The sequence below is a fragment of the Manacus candei genome, unplaced genomic scaffold, assembly GCF_025592945.1.
Source record: "Manacus candei isolate 608988 ecotype Guabito, Panama unplaced genomic scaffold, ASM2559294v1 h1tg000023l, whole genome shotgun sequence".
NCBI lineage: Eukaryota > Metazoa > Chordata > Aves > Passeriformes > Pipridae > Manacus > Manacus candei.
Genome location: NW_026138071.1, coordinates 13,946,597 through 13,970,000, shown reverse-complemented (window position 1 = coordinate 13,970,000; position 23,404 = coordinate 13,946,597). Strand labels below are relative to the sequence as shown.

Sequence of the window (23,404 nt, the reverse complement as noted above, 5' to 3'; positions counted from 1 at the left end):
AAAACAAAAGGGTTGCAGCACTGTAAGATAAAATAGAGCAGTGCCAAATCAATATGCTTTTTTTTTTTTTTTTTTTTTAACACAGGAAATTCAAATTTTTTGTCTTGCCAGAAGAGTGCTTTTTTAATGCCAGAATGTTGCTTGGAACATGTAATTCATGCTTTTAGCTCTCCTCTTTCCCTGGCATTTAGCATCGTTAATTGCAACAAAGGGAAGTAATTAACCCTCTTCACTTGAACATTGGGAACAAAGGAATGGCCATAAACTGAATCATAGCTAAGCCTGACCAAATGAGTGTTTTCATCTTGGCTAGGGCTAAAGGCTGGCAGGGGTGATGCAGTCTCTTTGCTGTGAGCTAGTTAAGGCACAGGAACGAAACGGCACTAGCCATCGGGACATAACAGGTCACCTCTCAGATAAAGACTGATGGAAAACTCAACTGAGCCGTTTTTGAATTCTGTAAGTAGCCGTGAGCGCTGGGCGCCCCAGAGCCATAGGTTGCTTGTAATAGCAGAGAAGATCTCATTACCCACGCTGTCTTGTGTGCACATTCTCTCTCTCCCCCAGACATAGATGTACTGTAACACACACTCCTGTCTGTCTTGTTCAATTAGGAGAAGGTCATAATGGCTTGCTTACTATATTTAGAATATGTAAGTCAGTGGATGTAAATATATAGCATAGCAGAAAGGTAATGATTTCAGAAGGGCATGGTTTATAAATGAACTCATCAACCCAATAAGTGCCTATATTTTGGAAAATACACTATTTTCCACTATTCACTATTTTTTTTCCTGGACATAATTCTAATAGCAGTTTGGATGTATCCACCAGGATAATGCTTAACTTACCAACTTACCTGTTTCCTTTTAGAATATAATTTATCCACAATGTATTATAAAGTATATTTGAAAATACATGGATTTAAAAGTTAAATTGAAGCATAATTTTACTTTGGCTATCATCTAGACATATAATTTGAAAATATTACATTTTTCATTTTTACTTATGAAAGGTGAAGTTCTTTTGTATCCAGCGGATGAAGTTAGTTGCCCATCCAAATCCCAGTACCTCTGACAATTTGGCAACATTTTTAAGAGCTTGCTGATACCTTGGGGAGAGTAAAAGGAGCGCTGATTTTTTTTTTTTTACACATTAATTTTAGATCTTGCTGAGAAGATTTGCTAACATGCCTTGACAAAGAACTGCAACCTTTATTGATGGGCATGTTCAGCTTCTGAAAGCTTAACTATCACGCCATTACCTCATCTTTTCTTTACCAACTGAAATTATAGTGGACCATTATGGAAATTGATAGCACCACCTATTGATGCTGCTAGAAAACTGCAGCTCATCATAGTAATTGCAAAATTTAAAAAAGCAAGAAAAAAATTAAAAATACATAATCTCTTCTATTTCACTACTGAAGCAGATAATTGTGAAAGTGATTTCATTCAGTTATGCAGATAATCAGGGAACGTTATTTAGGAATGTTATTCAATAAACTTTGAAGAATGTTTTTGGCAACTTTGCTGGAAGTCAGAAGTATGTGTTTGTGCAAGACCCACTCATTGTGTGGCACATAAATAGGTGGTCTGGAGGAAATGATGGTAGCGAGGCAACAACAAATGCATTGTGAAAACATAAGAAATTGAAACGGTCCATGAGAATGTTTCCTTGCAAAAAGTACTTTGGAAATCTGCACTCCCTCTTGCACAGTGTGCATTTCAGTTGTTCCAAACAAGACCGTGTTGTTGGAGCAGTGCAAGCCCCAGCCCTGCCAGGGGCCATGTGTGACAGGTGCTCGGGTATGTATGGGACCTGCTGAAATCAATCGGTCTTGTTGCAGATCACATTACAGGACCAGGGCACTGGATGTCAGATTTATAGGCCTATTTCTTTCAACCTCATTTTTGTATCCTCTCTCTGCTAGCATCTAGCAGAACTATTTTACTTGCTTCCCAAACCCCCTTTTCTTGCACAATACAAAAAGACCTGGTAAAACATAACTCCTAGCAGTTCAACAATTTTTAAGCTAGATCTCACATAACACATGTGAATTTAACTCCTTGCTGTCTTCTGCTATATTCAGGGTTCCACAGCCAATATCTGGAAGTGAGAATAGAGAAATACAGGTACTTATATGTCATATGGGGTACTCCTAGAACTCTGCCTCTAGGCAAAATACCTGGGGGAAGAATGAGTCTATGCCTGGAATGGATTTCTTAAGGTCAAATCTCGGTCTAACTTAACTGTTTGCTGTCTCACAAGACGTACTGCTTATGCTGCTTCTAAGAGGCTCAGCTAGGGTGTAGAGTAGAGGGTGAACGGTGCAGAGACTGCCTGTGCCCAAGATCTAGAGGAAATCTTTGTCTCCTCTGCCTAAATGTGGTCTTGTGATGTGTGTTTGGTTAAGATGTAATTCATTACTCTTTACCTTTTGTTTTCTTAGGTATAGAATTGCTTTTGGGTAATTTCCAGTGTAGCTGACAAGCAGCTTTTTGTGTGTATTGCTTATTCATCATGAGGGTTCCCCAGAACACCGATTTTTACCAAGTAGTACCTTAAGCTAATAAAAAATTAGTGAGACAGTCTTGTTGGGAACTGAGGCTAAAGTTGCATTTTGCTTGGCAAAATTGATATACCTGTGTTGTCTGACAGACCTTTAAATGATCTATTTTTGTAATTCAGTTGAGATTTTCTTCCATACTAAGCCCAAAATCCAACCAGAGTTGCTCTGGGTTAATATTTTAATTGTTGTCCTGTCCTGTTCTATTGAAGTCATACATTAATAGATGCTTCCTTTCTTCAGCATGTTGTATATAGTGTAGTTCCCTACAACTTCTATGCACAGTATGTGACCATCAGCATGAATTAACTTCTATACTCCTTGCTTCCAGGGCCTGAGATACCACCAACTCACCCTGACAATGCCATCCTGTTTCAGAAGAGGTTTCGTTTTCTCTTTGTGGCTCTGCAAAATAAAAAGTATATCCAAAGGAAAGCTATGTGAAAAGATGGCTATCCAAAATGCAAGATACCTAACCTGGAGAAATAGAACATTGGTTTTGTTTTTCAGAAGTCAGGCCTAGTATGAGATTATTTTAAGACTGATGTTACAATAGTAACTCAGCAACATGTTGCAGCCCAACTGGCTTTGCCTAAGAGAAGGAGTTGCAGGATGTCCACAGTTTTCTTCCCTTTATGTTTTAGTCTATTTTCTATTATTATTAGATGTTGTGCAATTCCATCACGTGAAAGACTGGATTATGTCCATATCCTGCCATCCACTGCCCAGCAACTCACTCAAATTCCTGAAGAAAAATAAATATTTTATTTTCTTGCCTAGTTCTGGAAATGTTCATGAATACAAATAACAAATGCAAATGGTATAGGGACAGTAGTATTAGGAATTGAAATGCCCATTGTGTATTTCGTACAAATATATTCATTATGCTAGAAATGCATGATGACTGAGAGGTGGTCCCTGTTGGTCAATGGTGGCTACAGTTGATTGATACAGATTATTAAATTTTATTTTAATAGCAGGTAGTGACAAAGTGGCTCAGTGCCTAACAATGCATCCTAGTATCTGCTAGATAAACATGTGCAAATATATTTCTATAACAGTCAATAAAATCCTACTGCTTCTCTTAGGTTGCAGAAGAAGCTGATATATGAGTCCATATGCACCTGAAATAGTATAAAATTAAGAGAGCAAATTTTTGATGGGTGATTCAAAATGCGCTTCCTCACAAATTCAAGGTGGTCAGCACGTGCCAGGTCTCCGGGCCAGGCAGGCTGAATGGATGAATGCAACGAATTGCCACATATGTTGCATCTGGGGTTTGCCACTAGCTGGGAAGAGTTTTAATTGTTCCAAACCCCGAGGCCTCAGTGGGACATTCCCATGGTCTTTGGTACTGACTTCAGCTGACCTGCATCCTCAGCACTGCCGTGACCTGAGGATGGGCTGCTGGGTCTGTTTCTGGGGCCAAATCCTGCCAATGAGATCTACTCTCTTCCTTGGCGTCTCTAAATCCCACACCCTTCAGCACATCTGGCCTGACCAAGGGAAGGTGCAGTTGCCAAAAGTGCTTGCTAAGGGTAGCCAGTATTCTCAAGTGCCATAAGCGTTGGGCTGCTTGTAATGCATGGTAAATCTGTGACTGATTTAAGGTAATGGGAAAAACTTCTGAAGGGTGCTGGGACAAGGAGCAAGACACCTGGGAAGCCACCCTGGGCTGTGTTGTCCAGTCAGTGTGTGGGGCTGGAGCCATGCTGCTTGCCAGCTCGGCCAAGGAGGCTGGCAGGGGTGGGATGGGGACTTTTGTTGTCTCTAAATCTTTCTGCAGTCTCACTTTTTAAAGCCAGCAGAATAGAATTGAAGGGCTTGTGGGGGGAGGATTTGCAAGGTATGGAAAGACTGTGCTGATGATTTGACAGTAAATGTTTTGCAATCACAGTTTCTCCCACTCCTCTGACCTTCTGGCTCCCCAGTGCTCATTATGAACAAGGTCTGAGCTGCTCTGAGTTTGAAGGACTGAGTCTGATTCAGTTTTTGTGCTCTGGCAAACTCTCACTGCCTTCAGGACAAGCTTGATTTAATATAAGGACTAAAATCCTTGGGGCTTGGCCTTAGGAGAGTAATAAATGCAATCAGCTTCTTTGGTCTGACAGAATGAATAAACAGAAGCTCTGGAGCATTTGGCATCAGCAGAGATGGCAGAGATTACGAGGGAAGATCTGGATCATATTACTGATTCCCAATTCATGGTAACCACTTGTGAAAGAGATGTGGGCATTGCCCTGGACAGCACAGTGAAGGGCTCCCCTCCTTGTCTTGCAGTGGTTAAAAGTCAAATGAATGGAATCAGTCAGGAGAACAAAACAGCAGTGAGAATATTAGAATGACATTATTATAAAAAAACCTTTCTTTGTGTTCAGTTCTCATTACTCTGACTCAAAAAGGAAATAGCTGGAATAATAGAGCTTATACTGGAATGATGGAAATTTGTGCAGATGTGAAAAGACCTGAATGAAGAGAGAGTGAAAAGCTTGGTGCTATTTAATTTAGACAAAGATAAACAAGAAGGGACATGACAGAGGTATAGCAGGTAACAGATGCTAAATCCAGAACCACTTTGCCTCTTCTCTTTACACCTGAATAAAAAGACATAAAGTGAACATTTCAACCAAAAAAAAAGGAGATATTTGAACCCATCTTAAAAGGCTTATTGCAATGAGCTGCAGTCCAAGCAAAGTAGCTAGTGGATCTTGAAAAGCAATTACAACATTTACACAGTCTTTTCTGAGTTACCTTAGGCATGGTATAAATGGCTTTAGGGGGAACTAAGCTCTCAGGCTTCAGGGTCTAAGAAAATGAATAATCAAGAGGCTCTAGGAAATGATCTCTCCTATGTACATTTATTCTGTTTGCCTGCCATGGAATTCTTGCATTTGCTCTTAAAAAGCTGAAGCTTTGGTAGGAAACCCTCTCCGCATTAGGCAAACCATTATTTTGAACTGGTGTGGCAACTACCTTCATAGAAACTTGGTTTATGAAGTAAATTGTTTTACTTTTATTGTACATGTGATATCTAGGTTTGATTCAGGGAGATACCAAGAGTATTGCATTATTCCTGGTTAGCAGATATCAGTTGTGCTCTCCCAGCTCTGCACTAGCCCTGGCTATACTTCACTGCTGGTTCCTTTTCTTCCCTAGCATTTTTCAGAACAGCTGATGTCTGAAATTTGTAGCTGCCTTGGGATTTGTACAAACAGATACAAAAGGAAAGGAAAAACCAGGCCCTTTTTGGTTTTAGTACCTTGTGTCTCAAGGTTTTATATGGCAAGGCACTGTCCCTTGGGTGAATTGAAATGAATGGTTTAAGCTCACACACTCAATTTTGTAATTACTATAGGTTAAGAGAAGGTAGGAGTAATGCTGCTCAGCTAATGAACAATAACTAGTTTAGGCACCCTGACTGTCTCTGTACACTCACATTCTGTCTTACCAGGGCTTTGCATGTGAGTAAAACTAAAAGAAACTTAATTAAATAAAGGTGCAATAAGAAATTTTTCTTCATATTGTCTTCTACTAGGTTAGTGCTAATACACACTACCTCTTCTTTCATTCGGTATGAAGTAAGGCAAGTCCATAGACCTGGTTTTGATCACTTGGGCATTATTGGAGTGAATAGCCAACACAATTGGAGAGATTTTATTAAAGATGATCAAACTTTGAGGGATAAGTCTTTGCAAAAGAACCAAAATATGAAGGAATAGATATTACATATGACTCTGAGAGGTGTATGAAGGAACAGTGGTTGGGTGCTCACTTCCTTCTTTGCCTTCTGCAGGGAGGAGTCAGGATTACCTGCTAACCCATTTCAGATGCAACTACTCAAGTCTGGGCTAATTTAAGGGTACAGAGTTCCTTGGGTTTTTTTGTTTGTTTGTTTTGTTCTGTTTGTTTGTGTTTTTTAACTCCTCTTCTATGAACATTTGCAGAATATAGTATCTCTCCACGAAGTTACTGTCCTATCACTTGCACGAGTACCTCATGAGAAGTGGATTAGTGCTTTACTGCCTAAACTGTGGTAAGCACTAAAGTTTGTCTTTTCACTTCTCTTTAGCTGAATTATGTGAGCACTGCCTGTTAGGAGATACACTCTGTTTTATGTGGTTACATGGTGAATGTTATTTTTAAAGCTATACGTGGAGAAAAGAGTACCAGAGAATGAATTCCTGAAAGAAGTTATCAATGTTAAGAGGGATTTGTCAGAATTTACCAAAAACATAATTTATTGCATCCCAGTGCAAAAAATGGGGTAATTTTATTAAGGTTATATTCAATTTGTTGTTTCTGTGATAAGAAGCAGGATTGGCAGTCTCCCTGTGCTGGTCGGTGTGCTAGGGCTGTGGGTGAGCTGATAGTGGTCTGGCAGGGCTCTGTGGAGAAGGGGTCTTCTGGCCTCACTGTGGTTCAGAGGCTTGGCTTTCCCTAGGCCTTTTGTTTAACAGATGACAGGTTTGCCCTTTATGTGCTCCAGCTCTAGACTCCCGAGTGAAAAACAAAATCCACAGGAAATTCTGAAGTTTTTCAGGTGAACCTTCCCTTGTTTTTGCAGAAGGTTCCTTATGTGAAAATGTCACTGCTTTGTGTGCTGTGGCTGAAGGGTCTTCGAGGCTGCACCAGGTTGCTGAGGACTGTCCAACTGAATTTTCTGAAATAGCTTAAAAATAATTTATTTGTTTTTTCTTAAGCATTTATTGCTTTCATTTGGGCCTGTGCTCTCAGCAGGCTTGTAGACAAAGACCAGATTTAGAAACAGCTTGGTGCTGACTTTTTTGCAAGTTGGTGTTGCAGCTGAAGCAGGGACCTCCTGAAAACTGGGTCCTAGAACCCACGGTATTTTTTACCAGTGCTCTATGTCTGTAGTGAATTGGGAATGTGAGGGCAGAAGTAGTGGTGATTGATACAGTTTGGGCTTTTATGTAAGAGGACGTTATGTTAGAGCGGCAATAGAATTTGTGGGTGTCAGTCTTCAGCCACACCTGCAAAACAGCTTGAAATCCTGGGAACAGCGTCGTTACGAAAATATTGACAAACTGTTGAGAAGGTGAGAGGAGCAACAAAGCAATCAGAGCAGAAGGGACCAAATGATGAGAAAGGATTAAAAAAAAGCTAAGTGCCATATCTATGACTTCGCTAGAGGATGATTGATGGGAAACACAGACAAGTTTGAAAGGAGCCTGAATTAAAAAAAAAAAAAAGAAAAAGAGTGAGAGAATAGTTAGGACAGTACAAGAAGGTATAACTAAGAATGATGGGGTGAAATTAAGCAGGAGAAAATTTAAGGTGAATCTTAGGAAAAAATCATTACTGAAATATATTAGGCTGCTGAGCTATTGTCCATGGGGAGCGGTGCAAACTGCTGCCTGTATACTGTTAAACCTGGGCAAAATGTTGTCAGGCATGCAGCTAAGGAAGCTCCAGAAGCAGGAAACTGAAGCATACACCTTTATCAGTGGTTTTACTGTTTCATGTGTATCATTTACAGGCATAATTTGGTTAAACCTAATGCATCAAAGCATCTTTGACCACTCATCTCTGTTGAAATTGGTGGAAGTGAGATGCATAAATATCTAATGAAGACTTTGATCTGAAGGGCTTGATTCCCATTATGTGTGAGGATGAGAACAGCAATGTTTCTTGTACCTATGTGTTAGTGCAACACCACAACCAACCCTGAGTAGGCTATGGGAGCCCTGTGGAGGATGTAGAGCACACTGATATGCTGTACTGTGTCTCAGTAGTGGTTCTCATCAAGGAATCTCCACAGCTCAGCTTACTGAGCAGCCTGAACCAGTAGAGCTGGCTCATACCCCAGCTTCTCCAGCCCACAGGTGCAGTGCCCTGGGGATGCATGTCTTTTGCACTGGACACAGAAAAGCTTTCCAGGAAACAGCCGCCGTTGTTCTTCAGACAGGTAGAAGGAAAGCCTTCATCTTCAGGTGCACCAAAGCAAGGTGGTGGTGTCCCCACTTGTGAAAGCTCAGTGTCCATTTGTGCTTACCTGGCATGTGAGAACCTGTCTGCGCCAAAACCTTCCTGGGGGAGAGGTTGAGAGTGGCATCTTGTTTTCCCTGAGAGCTCCTAACTGAAGGAGGGGTTTGAGTGCTGGAACTTTGCACTCCCTGGTAAAAAGCTCCTCAGGTTTGTACACAGCTTAAATTTTGTGGGCTGGAGTGTGGCAGGAATAAGCCCAAATAGCCCATGGGCCAGCCCCCACTGGGAGCAGTGAAACTTCAGTTTCATTCCCTGCTTTGGTGTTGTCTTTGAGAAGTAAGGATAGTGCCTCCTTCCTTTGCATTTCATGCATGACTTGCATCTTCTGGGTCTGTTGTGACCTCAGGGTGTAAACAGAGGAAAAACTTGTTTGTGGATCCCAAAAAGCAATAGGGAGGGACAGACTGTAGGTTTGCCAGAATTGTCAGAACCTGCCTGGAAGCAGACATTTTTGGGACATCTCAAAATTTGTTGTTGAAAAATGGAAGACATCTATGGATTTTGGGTGGCTTTGGAGATAGCTGGCAGCTCAATGTCAGTCTGAGGACTTCAGTTTTCAATAAAGGTGGGATAAGCAAGTATTTGAGTAAGAACTCTAATTCACAAGGGTCTGGATGGCCAGAAGTCCTGCTGGGGGTGAGATGGCATATTTCTTTGTCCCATGGGTCTCGTGCAGCACTCACTTTGCATTTGTGAGGGAGAAATTTAGAAAATAAACATTGAAGGAAGTAAGCCCGACCATTTACCTCTCTTTCCTCAGTTAGCCATTTTGCTCCATAGTGTTTCTTACTATTTCAGAGTTCTGGCTCTGTTTTATAACCATTTGAAATAGTTTTGAAGTATTTTTTTTTTCCTCTATTGCTGCCCTTTGCCTTTTATTCTATATATTCACTACTCCCTATCTAAAGAAATTCTGACTAAATTCCTTGAGGGTCTGACCCTTCCCTTAGCTTTAGTTTATGCTCCCTTGTTCTTGTGTTTGACATAAGCTCAAACAGCCTTGTAAAATCTCATTTCTCTTCCCTTCAGGATTGTGTATTCTTCTATGAAATATTTTCCCCACTCTCCTCTACCCTGCCTCTTCCTAGAAAAGTGCTTCTATTTTGGTAACTGTTTTGTACAATTAATTGTTAGAGTTCTGGATTCTTTTGCCACTTTCTCCATTAAACGTTATAGTTCTACACTGAGTTTTAGTTATAAAATCAGCTGTGGTAATTTTTTTATATCTATATAATTTTTTTGTATATTCAGCACTCCATCTTATTTCCTTTACATTCTCCTAATTTTTCTCTTCAATAGTTCAGTACAGGGCTCAGCAAACTATAGGCTGTTTACATCACATTTTATTTTCAGAAAGGTGTATTCTGGTCTAGGTTTGTTGTTGCTCTGGAAGTTGTAGTCTCTCTCTCCCTGAAAGCTTTGTATGATTAATTCAGCAAAATGATCTTATACAAAATCCTGAGTTACAAAAGCCATATGTGGAAATGGGAAATTAATTTTTGTAAAGTTTATTTGACTGTAAGTTTCCATTTGGCAAGAATTATGATTTTGAGCCCATATATTTGACTAGTACTGCAAACTGCCCTACTGTCTGTAACATAATACAAATTATGATAAAGATCTGCTCTAAAAATAAACAGCACTAGGACAAATGCTGTTGAATCCAGAGGAACACGTTGTTGTAGATAGCTTAAAATGAAGAGGAATTTGGGAAGAAGAAAATTGATTGAAGAAGGGTATGAAAATTCACAGTGAAACGTGTTTGCTAGTCATACAGGGGAGCTGAGGGCTCCTGCAACATGTGTCTCAAACAGCTCAGGCTGCTTTTTAGAACACGGTTTCTTTTTTTCCAGTTTCTTTTCCCTGGAGTGTGCCATTAGCTTCAGTCTTCCATTAACTTCCTTGCTAACTTCTTAAAAGAACTCTCTAGAGATGAACATGTCTCTGGAGGACCAAATACCAGCTTGATGAAATTGAACAAATGAGTGATTTTACTATGAAGCAATTTTGCTGTTTGTCTTTTTTATTTTGACTTCAGTCAGGGAATAGAAAATCTACTACCTTACAGTTTATGAAATATGGAACAGGTATCAATCTCAACACCTCATTATTAGTTTACATGCTGCACTGACCAGGAATTGAAACAAACTAATTATAAGCTCTCTCAGCTTTAACATTGGTAATAGATATTATTTCCAAAGCGGGATCTTTTTCTCTGCAATTCTGGCTGTGAACTTTACATGCTTCTTGGCCTTTGAACTATCTACAGAAGTTTCTCAGAATTAAATGCAAAATTCAGCACAGGCTTTTTTCCAGACATTGATATCTCCAGGATTAAACTTTACAAATATTGTAGCCCACATTTTAAGTGATTCTTCCCCTTTATCCAAAAGAAGTACAACTGGAGACAGAGCAATAACATTTCATCTCTTTAAGCAATATTTTCCAAGTATTGTACAGCATTTCCTAGCAAATGTTGTCAATTTACCGATTCCTACAATATTTAGTAAAGAGTTTAAAAAAAAGTTATCTAAAACGTATCAGCATTTTGTATCTTGAGCAAGTTTACGAGTTCCAGGGTTCCGATTGGCACTGCTCAAACATAGTTTTCTGAAAAGATAATGATACTTTAGTGTGATTTGTCTTCAGGACAGCTCTGCCTGAGCCAATTCCATGGCAGTTCCCTGAGTGCATTTCTGGACTTTCTCTTAGCAAAGGCACATGCTCTGTTTTGGGAGCAAAAGAGTGCGTGTCTGGTCTTTGGGGTTGGTGCAGTGAGCCTTGATTCTCCAGCTAACTGGGGGGATCTGGCTCTTTTTATTGCTCAAGGCTAGGGTTTTCCCTGTGGCATTCCACACAGAACACGCTCCGGTGCAGTGCCTACCCCACAGACTTTGTCATCCAAAGGAGGGCAATGGGGATGGTGAAGGGCCTTGAGGGGAAGCCGTGTGAGGAGCAGCTGAGGGCACTTGGTCTGTTCAGCCTGGAGAAGAGGAGACTGAGGGCAGACCGCATTGCAGTTACAATTTCCTTGTGAGGAGAAGAAAAAGGGGCAGGCACTGATCTCTTCTCTGTGGTGACCAGTGACAGGACCCGAGGCAATGGCCTGAAGTTGTGTCAGGGGAGGTTTAAGTTGGGTATTAGAAAAAGGCTCTTCATGCAGAGGGTGGTTGGGCATTGAAACAGGCTCCCCAGGGAAGTGGTCACAGCACTAAGCCTGAGAGAGTTCAAGAAGCATTTGAATGATACTCTCAGGCACATGGTGTGACTCCTGGGGATGGTCTTATGCAGGGCTAAGGGTTGGACTCAATGACCCTTGTGGGTCCTTTCAAATTCAGCATATTCTGTGACTTCACAGAAGCAGTCTCTCCAATGTGCCCCTGCCCTAAGCAGTTGTCCCCCTACAGCAAATAATCTCCCAGCAACATGGCTGATGTTTGATGGGTGCTGTGAGGCTCCTGCTCACCACCTGCTCCATCAGTAGCCACTGTTCAGAATTTGATGTCTCACTCCAAAACACACACACATATGTGTGTGTATACATATATATATCTACGCACATAGATATGTATACTTTTAATTTCCTTTATGAGATAGACAAGCTACTACTAGCAGATGTGACCTTTTAGGCTCAGAGGTGGTGTGTGTTGGGCTGAGGAAACTTCACAGTCGTGGCCTTAGGTTTAGTTGAGATCCCAGGAGATCACAGCCAAGGGCCCTTTCTCTTTCCAGATCCCAAGTTATAACAAATGAAGCCAGATGGCCAAATATTTGAAAGCTGCTTTGTTTCCAGACTTTTGTTTTTATGGTATGCTGTCATGATGTGAGGATATGTCAGGGTGTCAGACAGCATAGGGCCTGCCAAAAAAACAATGGACAACTGGGTAGAGGGAAGAAAACCTGGCACAGATTGTGTTCATACCCTCTATCATTAAATTCATCTCTTCTTTACCTGGGTGGTTTTACATAATAGAGCAAGTGAAAATGAACATATAATGATCAAAGATTTCCTTTAGCAAAGTCTTTCCAAATCAGTTGATTCCCAAATAGTTGAGTGTGGAATGGTGGTGGTCTGTGAGGTGATGGTGATATTCTGGAGCACAAGGACCTCTCCTCCCTTTACCTCTCAAATAAGAAATAGAGATCCAAGCAGACCTTACAATTAGTAGGATAAAGGGAAGACTGATAACATTTATAGTTGAGTTTAATGTGTTCTATTCTGTATGAAGACAGTTTGCATGATGAATAAACTTTTCCTCCATATTCTACTTTAGATACTTTTTTTTTGTTAAAGAGCAAAGGATTTTTTTTTATTTTACAGCTACCCAATACAGAGACAAAAAGTAGAAACATTCAGTAGAAACCATTTGGCTTAGGAAGAAAAGTGAAAGAAGTCCCATCTCCAAATAAAATTATTTCTGTGTAAGTCATCCATGGGGGACATAAAGAAAATTTTTCTTTATGAATGTTGGGATGATCATTGCTGTCACTGTCTAGTTTTTTAGGAAAGAGCATATTTATTCTTTTTTAATTCACATACAGAAATCAGAAACCTACCGTCTAGAATCAAACTCTGAAAATTTTCCCATAAAGATAGCCACAGTGATGAACTAGGCCAAGTTAATGAGTTTTTGTTTTGCTATTTGAAAATTGTCCAGTATGTAGAGGTTTCCAACAAAGCTAGTTACCTAGCCATTATGAATGTACATTGCCAGCTTTGTGCTGGATAGCTGCAGCAAATATCCCCCTCTTGATCGGATGGCAGATATCTTCTTGCTGCATGGTACAAAAACTGCTGTTGGTTTTATTGTTTGATGAAGGCAAAATTTAGCCTTGGGGTAAGGAGATAAAATGACAATAGTGACTGTCTGCCAGCACGCTATAAAGACATACAGAAAATATAGACTTAGCACATGTTTCCAGCATCCTCTAGGCCTTTTCAGTACTTCAAAGAAAACAGATGCAAATATGACAGCTTTCATATAGGGCTTTGCTTTTGTATTGCAGCTGGATTTTGTGTTTTTATAGTGCATGCACCATATTTGAGTCCTCTGTGGTCTACAATAATAATTTTCGCCTTTATCACCATGCCGCTATCACATAATCTAGGATCTTAGCTGAGCTCTTGCAATACGTTATATTTTATTGACAATCAAAGCCCAAATCTTGGCATTGTGGCAGAAACTGATCTTAGCCTTGCAGTTTATTGGGCAATATTCAAGTTGTTCATACAGCTCTGTAGATATTCTGAATACTTTACAGACAGATATAGCTTCAGTCTCTGCCCCAAGAAATTTATGCTCAAAATGCAAGGTGGCACAGGAGTAGAGAGAAAGCAGATGATATCTGGGAGGAAGACTTGGAGCAAATCATCAACCTGTAGAGCAACATTAATGTCAGCATTCTGAATACTGAAGTCACAGGAAAACCTGCTGTTTGTAGATTGTGTTCTTCTTTTCTCATTAAATATTCAGTTTCACAGTGATGTTAATGTGTAACCACTATGAGACCATGTAGGTAGCAGTTGCTAGAGGTCTAAAGTCACAGGTCAGTGTACTAATCACAGTGCACCAGCCAAACAGCCGCGGGGTACCGAGCACAAGGCAGCAACATCACCCTGAGCATACTGCTACCACATTGCTTCTACGCAGGAACATTCATTTTAGGACGTGATGCCAAATCTTCCAGTCACCACGCTGTATACAAGTTTCCTCTTTGTCATTGGACAATTTTAAGGATACAGTCCAGCACAGTAGGGCTGTAATCTTGTTTATTTTTTGCAGACGCTACATGGCTCTCTAAAAGCCTTAGAGATCATCACACCCTTGTTATCATAGCAGGTATGTGCCTTGTAATCTTGCCGTACTAATTGTTGGGAAAATGTGCTTGGTAGTCTACACTGGCAGAATCCCAATTGCCAAGGTAATTAATAGTGTTACAGACTTCAAGGCCATAATGCTCATCAGTTATTAATTAGCAATTCATTTTGCTGAATAAATAATACTTATGATTGATGATGGAACTTGTAATTGGGCACTAGTAGTGTTCCTCAAGGGAACAGCTTCTCTGCCAGTATTAACTATGACAGTAACAGCTCAGAAACCCAAGATAGTTTAAGAAAATCTGCTCTAAACAACTGTGACACAATCAAGGCATTTACATTCAATATTGGAAATGTAGAGCTTAAACATTGGAGACTTGCCTATGGCAACCAAATGCTACTATTTTGGTCTATTTTACTTGTATTTTGCTTCACTTTAAGTGTTGCCTACTTATGAGGAAATGCCCTATATAATTTTATGGCATGCATTACATTGTCTTTATGAGCTCTCATATGCATTCTTCACAAATTCAGAAGATAGTGTAATAAAGGAAATACTTTCCCAAGCACAATAACCAATTTAAAAGAAATTTGCTAAAATTAAATCTATTTCAGATTAATAGATTGCGGAAAATCACTTTTATTTTATATTGGTTGGCACTACCTTTTGACATAATTAAAATAGAACTTTGCTGTCCACCCCTATAATAGAAAGAGAAGTTGGTAAATAAAGCAAATAAGCTGTTAGTTTTAACTGGTTAGTCAACAAAGACAAGCATGGGAGGTCAGCTGCTGACCAGATGCTGCCTTCAATTAATATTCCAACCCTAAAAGACATTTATCGTTCAGTTTAGAAGGCAGAGCAGCTGAGTCATAAAAGCAGCCACAAAAGATATTTTAAAGCATTTATAATGACTAAATTGCTTGAAATAATTTAGATCTGAAAATAAACATATTTTGGACAGCCTACGTAAACCAAATTTCTTCTCCCTGTAAATTGCTTAGACTAAGTGGGAGTTTGTGTTTGACAAGAGCATACATTTGCTTCATTACTACATGTGGGTTATTTCTTTTCTTGGAAAAGGGTTAATAAACTATAAGATATCATTGCTAACTAAATCTGTCCTGCACCCTTTTAAGGGAGGAAGGTGCTGCGGAAGAATAAGTTAAAAAGAAATGCAGAGCCTGTGTTGTAATGCTAACAGGCAATTAACAAACTCATGGGTGTTAATTATCTTCATACTGTATCATGTTCAATTAGCTCAGCCCCTGCAACAAAGGCAACCATGAGCAATTGCTTTGATAGGCGTACAGTACTTCATTTGTAGTTAATCGGTTTAAGCCTTGCAGTTGCTAGGCTACACCAGTCTCCAGAGGTAAAAAGCTGCACAGATGCACTATGTTTAAATGACTACAGAGAACTGTTTAAACTCAAACCATGTATAACTCTTTATTGATTTTTCACAGAAGATCTCAGCTCTGATGATAAGGTTTTGATATATTTTCCTGCTACAGCTGGTTCCTTGGAGTATTGCAGAAAAAAATCTGTCAATATGCTTCTATTATGATCTCTTGATCTGTGGCTATAAAAACCTTTAGCTGCAGCCCTTATTATAAAATAATGGAAGAAGCGATATTTGATTTTTTCCCTTTTTTTTCTTTTTTCCATCCTCCCACTCTATAATACATGGAGATTTTTTTTCCCCAGTGCCTCTAGAACAAAATTAAACTACGTTCCTTCTGTATTTCTGTATTAGAATACAGAAGAATTTCTATCACTAATTAATTTGATTGACTCTCAGCAGGAAAGGATCAGCTGTAGCATCATGAACTTTAACAATAACTACCAACTGATGGGCAGTTCACATCAATAAGACCATCACTAGCCTCCCTCACCTGTCACCAGGCAGGGAATGAGCAATAACCACCCCCTGCAGATGCACTGCTTAGCACTTTCTGCCCGATTAGCAATTTATAATGGTGATCAAGAAACAGTCAGTGGCAAATCAAGACAACTGTCTGGCTGCCTGTTTAATTGGCCTTGTTTGCTTTTTGATAAATGGCTCGTGACTGCTATAGGCCTCTGTATTTTGACTTTTAATAGGCCACTGTGATTAGACTACCAACAGATATTAGGTCAAAGCTGAGGGAAGGTGCAAAAAATGTTAATTAATATCAATAATAGGCAATTATTAGTTAGACAGAAGGACCTACTAGCTGCGTGCTCTAATGACTCAGAGCTAACTTGAAGGGAAACAGTGCCAAATTAGCATAACTGTGTATGCAGGCTGCATAGTGGATCCTAGCAAACATCTGTTATATAATTCAAACAGAATTCTTCCTTTTTGCATGATGATCACAAAATTATCAATTCTTTTTGGTCATTTTTAGACACTAATGATACCATAGGGGTTAATGACCTCGCAGTTGGGCTTTGTGTCAGTCCTTCATATCAAGAGCTAACTTGTGAAAGTTAATTTAGGTGTGGTTTTCTAGATCTTTAAGTTAATAAATCATGTATAAAGGTCACTAATACTGTAATTGGAGGAATACATGCTGAGCAATCGTGTTGGTACAAGTGTAGCTCTCACTACAAATAACTTTTCCCCCACTTTGTCTCTTTTAGGAGAACAACCATGCAAACAACAGTGAGCACTGAAATATTTGTGTGTCTGCTATTGCTGATCTGCTGAATAGACATGATAGGATATGATGAGAGAGTCAAAATTCTTACGTATGGGAGTGAGACAAAGAAGAAAAGGAGCTCCTTTGACTCTCTACTTGTCCATGATGGTCTTCAGGATACTGGGAACATCACCTTTGTTGCAAACACGAAGCAGACAAAGCTCACCCAAAGAAAGTGGAAGAACTTCACTTACAAGAAGTATTTTAAGTAAAATTTATACAGAAGGGTAATGGCCCTAGATTTTAGGATATCCTTTATTTTTGCAAGCTTAAAACTCCAAGCGAGCTGAACTCTTGTGATGGTAGAGGTTAGAGGAGACTTGTTCAGAGTGCATTATCTTGTAAGCAGTTTAGTGATTTTCTCTTTTCTCTAAAATGGTCAGAAATCCTTTATAGTAGGGGTGGTGATAACCCATGCTATATGATACTGTTCTGCCTGTGCTTCTTTCTCCCTCCTGCCCAATACATGGGTGTGTGTTTGGATAAAAAGTTAGTGAGAGTTAAGCTCTGATAGAGCTTTACTGTGGGTATTTCTAAGGCAACTGCAGTCCCCACTGTGACATCAATGGGAATTCTGGCATGGATGAAGAAGATACATTGATGCAAACAGAGATGAGGCTCATTATCAAGCCCAAAAGAAACATCTGTGACTGCAGGCTCAGGAAAATGCTGCAATCTCTGTAGAGGCTTGTCCTGATGGAGGTGGAAAAACAATCTCTTGTTAAGGGACATACAATTATATATAATTTTATATATATACTTCCTTTATCATTCCATATCTATATCACAGAATATGCTGAGTTGGAAGGGACCTACAAGGATCATCGAGTGCAACCCTTAGCCCTGCACAGGACCATGCCCAGGAGTCACACCATGTGCCTGAGAGTATCATTCAAATGCTTCTTGAACTCTCTCAGGCTTAGTGCTGTGACCACTTCCCTGGGGAGCCTGTTTCAGTGCCCAACCACCCTCTGCATGAAGAGCCTTTTTCTAATATCCAACTTAAACCTCCCCTGACACAACTTCAGGCCATTGCCTCAGGTCCTGTCACTGGTCATCACAGAGAAGAGATCAGTGCCTGCCCCTTTTCTTCGCCTCAGGAGGAAGTCGTAACTGCAATCAGGTCTCCTCTCAGTCTCCTTTTCTCCAGGCTGAACATACCACGTGCCCTCAGCTGCTCCTCACACGGCTTCCCCTCAAGGCCCTTCACCATCTTTGTTGCCCTCCTTTGGACACCCTCTAACGGCTTAATATCTTTCTTATATTGTGGTGCCCAAAACTGCACATAATACTCAAGGTGAGGCCATCCCAGTGCAGAGCAGAGTGGGACAATCCCCTCCCTTGACTGGCTGGCGATGCTGGGCCTGATGCCCCCCAGGACACAGTTGGCCTTTCTGGCTGCCAGGGCACTGCTGACTCATGTTCCACTTGCCATCGACCAGGACCCTCAGGTCCCTTTCCATTGCAAAGCGTTTAATTCCACAGTCTGTATCTATCTGTATCTTCTTTTCCAGATGTAAAATCAACAGGTGTCACCAATCCCTAATTTGTCCAGTCAGTAACATGTCCAGCACCAAGATCAGGTTGATGGACTGTTACTTTGGTGTTGCAGTTTGGCAGGCACTGCCATGTGAAGGTGTCTTGGTTCTTCTTGGCAGTCTGAAGCTTGGCAACCATAAGTCTGCAAGAGCTCACCTGGACTAAAAGGGAATCATAGTAGGTACAAGCACAAATTCCCTCTACTTGTTATGACTGATGTTCAATACTGCATTGTTTATCCGCAATAGAAAAGTACACAGAGGCCTTAGAGGAGAACTGTGGGTTAATACTATGGTTAAAATACCTGTCCTGAAGGGTGTAAGCGCTAAATAAACAAGCTGGGAGGAGATGTTTCCACTTCATCTCTGGAAGCAAAGGCAGGCTTTGTTTACTTTCCTACCTCCTGATCTCCAGCCCCAAGTCATAGCCACAGAACTGTCCTCCTAAATGCATCAAAACCCTCCTACAGTACTTTAAAATAAGCAATGCTTATGGGGGCACATATAACCTGTAATCGTATTGGCTTTCTACTGACATGCGTGAACTTTTTTTATATACGTATTTACAGCAAATTGAGAATGAAAGATGTGACTTCAATTATCTCCTCACTTAAAATCGTCTTCATTTTTGATTTTACATTGAGGGGTAGGAAGAGTGGGAATCATAAGAAAACATATCAGCTGTTTCAGGGACCAGTGGCCACCTTTCACTGCTTAAGGAAGATATTTTACTGCTTATCTGTCTACTCAAGTTTCACGTATATGAAGAGAGAAGTACTTTGTAATTCTAGCTTTTGTAGCCAAAATATACTTATCAGCTTAAGGAGTCATATGTGTTAGTACTTAAATTTTGAAATCCTGGTTGATGCAAAATGGAACCATCATTGAGGGACACTGAAAAATTATCATTTTCAGGTTTTAGAAGAGATTGTTTCCCAGGAAGTCTCTCTGTTAAGTTCCATAAATAAAGTTGTAAAGTCTATTACAGAGCATTAACCTGCTTCATATAATTTGTGATTTTTTTTTTCAGTTGTGACTGTCATATAAATATTGCTGTTTAAATACAAAATGATCTGAATTTGGTAAGTTTTGGCTGCCTCAGGCTAGGTTTTTCCATCTTAGTCATAATTTCTTAATATTCTTCTATAAAGAAAAAAACTTTCATTATCTACAGCTGAATTTAGATCCGAATTTTTTGCTTTACAGGGATGATTTGAAGTCATCTAACACAGTAAAAGATTTTTTAAAATTCTGAACTTCCATTTAGACAGAATTTGTCTTGAAAGTAATTTGTTTAATATACAGAATTCTTGAAATCTTAAGGGAATATAACTTCATCTCAGTTGTTTTCTGTTATCTCTCTCTTAAGCATTCTTGATATCTAGAGATTCAAACAAAACTAACAGGAGGAAGAAAACAAAACTAGCAACCCTCCACTGTACTGTATGTACCCTAACTGACCTTTCTGTATTCTCATTTATTTTGCATAAATTATTTTACTAGCCTCACCAGGGAAAGACTTGTGAAAATGTATAGTTTATAAAACATGGAATCATTACACTGAAAATCACACATGATACAACACGTTTTGGTGCATAAGGACTATAGTTTAAAGAGCTGTGGGAGGTTTTAATTTCAGTAGAATAATCTGGCCCAGCTGTTAAGTATATTTTTTTTGTTTTCCAGTTCTCTCAAATTATGTGAATTTTTTCCATCAACAGGAGTGAGTTTTATGATGCATAGAGAAATCTTTTTCAATATTCAGGTCTGCTAAAAGCTGAAGGAGCAGAACCTTGGAATGACCTCTGTTATGAGATCTTGCTCTCCCAGATCAATTCTGCCTAAACCTCTCCAGAGGTGTTCCGGAAGGAAACGTTCTCTTCATCACACATAGCCTCAAGGAGTTACTTTTGAGTAAATGAGGAGTCTAGAATATGTATATTCTATATATTCAGGTTTGGTGGTTTTTTGTTTTGATTTGGTTTTGGTTTGTTTTGGTTTTTTTTAAGGTTTTTGTCCTCACATGATCTTCAGTTGTCTTCTACATCATCTCTTGTGAATCCCCTGGTAACGAAGTTATTGACAAGTGTAGGAAATTATTGTCTCCTTTGAAAAAGGAATTTGAGAAGTTTTCCTTGGTGTGAAACAGGAAAACTTTGAAATTCATGAATGTATTTGAAGGAGAAGTACTTACAGTTAGCTCTACTAATTGTGCCAGAAATGGATGAGTGTGTTATCTAGGTCAGATTGCCATCTTCCTATCAACCCTAAATTATTGGTACCCCATTGATACCTGTGACAGTGAATTTCTCTACTAGATGGATGCTGTTTGAAATTCTTTGAGCCTAGACTAGAAATTTTACCCTAATTGACTGAATGTAACAGGCTACGATAAGCTCTGAAAGAATAGCTGTTGTCTGAAGGTAATCAATGTTTTCCATATTAAATATATTTTTACTGTATAAAGTAGTTCAACAGGAAAAAAGACAGTCTTTTTCTTGAAGATTTTATATTCTTGCATCATGGAGCACAAATGTCTGTAAAGCTCACTCAGTGTCAGCAAAGCATAGAAGCTGCATGTTACACTGGAAATAATAAGCATTTGTGTTGCACAACTTCCCATATAAAATCTGGTTTGAAAATTCTTTGATTTAGTTTTTATAAAAACACAATCACAGGATCACAGAATCATTAGTGTTAGAAGGAACCTCTGGAGATCACCTAGTCCAACTCATCTCATAGTGAAATGTAGCCATGATAGTTTTTGTTTGTTTATTGTGGGAGACATATAAAACATTTAATATCCAACAGGTTTAATTCAGGAATCTTGAACTCCTTGTCTTCAAATTTTGCATTATGCATGGCTTTCAAACGTTAAGGTCTCTTCTGGAAAGCTGTAAACCTTGGAAAGTTGGCTGTGCATATCCCAGATTTACAAATAGGAATGTAGAGAGAGTCTTTGCCTAGTTTTGCTTGAGCAACATCAGAAAAGTCCTTTATTTTTCCAAAACAATATACTATGTGTTTTTCATGGTCTCTTGAATGAGATCTTGCCTATTAAATACATAAAGTGTGAAAATGTATTTATGCATGTGTATTTTTAACACTTTTATTAAAATACATGTCAAGTCAGTTATTTATGGATTTCATTTTTAGAGGATGTGACTTTCTAAGAGTTCCATTTTATTGGTTTTTTATTTTAAATCAATAGAGAACACTTTCTCACAGGCTGTCATTTCAGAGCACTGAGTTGGGATTTGGTAAAAGATGTCTTTATCTCCCCTGTTTTGCTCAGTCTGTTCACTGGCAGCCTGTTACCTCATCTACTTGGTAAGATAATGGTATGGGTCTAGGTCACTATTGCTTTGGGCAAGACAATTTATTGAAAAAAATCCTCTAGAGATTTGTAGTGTCATCTTTTTTATTAAAAAATAGGTTCTAGAATCCTAGAACAACAGAATCCATGAAAAATAGTTCTGACTTCCTAGACCCATAGCAACCAATTCTGCTAGTATTTTGCCTCATGTTTGTCAGGTTTGGTATGGTAAACCTTTTAGGGCAGACATTCTGCTACTCTTTTTGTGCTGTGCTGATGAAAATGTATCTCTCCTTCTGTACTTGCCTGATTCCTGAACATTACTGTCCAGACCATAAGTACTAGAGATTTGTGAATGTAAGTGGCATGATTTGGGTATAGACTCTCGGTATATTAGCAATATAGTATTGAAATTTAAATTTGAACCCAGCTACAGTGTCAGAAGATGAAATCAGGGCATGATCCTTGTTCATATTAGAGATGGGTTGAATTAAAGCCCTCTACATTCAGAAAAAACAAAGACAGATCTCTGCCTTATCAATTTTTTTTCATATTGAAGTTATATGGGGACTTGATCTTGGAATTAAGTTAAAATATCAGTCAAGGCATAGTGGGTTTCAGCAAAATTGTCTTCATCTCAAATAGCATTGGAAACCCCTCTAATTTACAATTTCAAGTACATTGTCCTCCTATGTTTTAGGTGATATGTACTTTTTGCTACAGATAAATTTTCAAATAAAAAAGTGTCAGAGGAGAATGTTCTCTTTATATTAAGTAATGGTCTCAGATATTATACTGGAATTTTTGGTTATATGCTGTGAAAAAAGTACAGACCTTTAGATGCTATTAACATGAAAATACAGTCCAGAAATATTAAAGAAATAAATATACATATATCTAGGAAAAAGAAAGTAAATGATCCAGGAAGCATCTGGAGCCAAATAGCCCACCATAACTTTTTTTCTTCCTAAACAATGTGTTACTTTTGTATGATGATTGTATCATCTTTATGTATTTTATCATTACTAATGAAAAAAAAACCCGTAGGAACAAAATCAGAATTCTTAATACTTGGGGATTTGTTCTTGACTGGATTAACATAAAAACAATGGCCTTTAGGGGGACCTTAGGGAACTGATGGGATTGCACGGTTGTCCTCAGACTGAGCCGTGCGCTGTGAACTCAGATGCACAGGATGCATTTGGGAGGAAAGTAAAAATTCTGCTCTCATCTAAGCCTAAATCCTGTAAGACTCATTCAAAACAAAATCCTTCAAGTGTATCTATTTAATCTGTGAGACCAGATACAACATTAATTTGAATGTACTGCTAATCTACAGATCTCAAGACACCGGAGCTTCTCATACGGGCTTCCTGAGATGCTGCCTGACATGGTGATGCTCACACAGCTCATTGTCTGAAGAGACTTGAGCATCTGTGCTTTGCATATCAGCCTTGCCCAGAGGCTCA

General features: G+C 39.2%; 1 long non-coding RNA gene across 1 annotated transcript; it reads left to right on the top strand.

Annotated features, from left to right (window-relative positions):
- The first annotated feature begins 11,994 nt into the window (after window positions 1-11,994).
- Window positions 11,995-17,702, top strand: LOC127470782 (uncharacterized). The gene is made up of 4 exons (XR_007904391.1): window positions 11,995-12,055; window positions 12,897-12,997; window positions 14,359-14,415; window positions 17,023-17,702. It is a non-coding gene; the product is annotated as an uncharacterized LOC127470782 (long non-coding RNA).
- Window positions 17,703-23,404: the final 5,702 nt, after the last annotated feature.